Genomic DNA, 614 nt, shown 5'->3' on the forward strand with positions numbered 1-614 from the left:
ACCCCGGATGTTCTTTTTGAAGGCTTGTAGGCCTTCAACCAGAAGGTTGTCTAGATTATTGTTATGTACATTATAAAAGTGTCTAGCCATAGCATAGCAAGTCCAAACAAGCTTTTCTGACAGCATACTTACGCCCAGAGACTCTGTGTTTCAGTCGTCTCTTTGTCCGGCCTATATAAAAGCAACCACAGGTACAAGATAATGGTACACAAAAAACCATAGTGTTACAGCTGATAGATGTTTTGATGTCACAAGGTGACTTTAGGTCTACAAGGGTTGTAAAAGATAACATGAGCAGAGCCTGGATAGCTCAGTTGGTAGAGCATCAGACTTTTAATCTGAGGGTCCAGGGTTCAAGTCCCTGTTCGGGCGTTAGAATTTTGGGCAGCACAGTGGTTAGTGCTGTTGCCTCATAGCAAGAAGGCCCTGGGTTTGAACCCCAGGGTTGTCCAACCTTGGGGTTGTCCAGCCTCGGGGGTCATCCCACGTCGTCCTCTGTGTGATGTTTCATGTTCTCTGTGTATCTGCGGTAGATTTTCTTCGGCTGCTTCAGTTTCCCCCATACTCCTCTCTGCTGTCTCCTGTCTGCCCTGACGGAGGCATAGCAAGATGGA

The 614-nt window shown here is 46.9% G+C and overlaps 1 non-coding gene across 1 annotated transcript; it reads left to right on the forward strand.

The window, feature by feature from the left end:
- The first annotated feature begins 299 nt into the window (after positions 1 to 299).
- On the forward strand, positions 300 to 372 carry trnak-uuu (transfer RNA lysine (anticodon UUU)). The gene has a single exon. It is a non-coding gene; the product is annotated as a tRNA-Lys (tRNA).
- The last annotated feature ends 242 nt before the right edge of the window (positions 373 to 614 follow it).

Source organism: Lampris incognitus, chromosome 17 (genome assembly GCF_029633865.1).
Source record: "Lampris incognitus isolate fLamInc1 chromosome 17, fLamInc1.hap2, whole genome shotgun sequence".
Classification (NCBI taxonomy): Eukaryota; Metazoa; Chordata; class Actinopteri; order Lampriformes; family Lampridae; genus Lampris; species Lampris incognitus.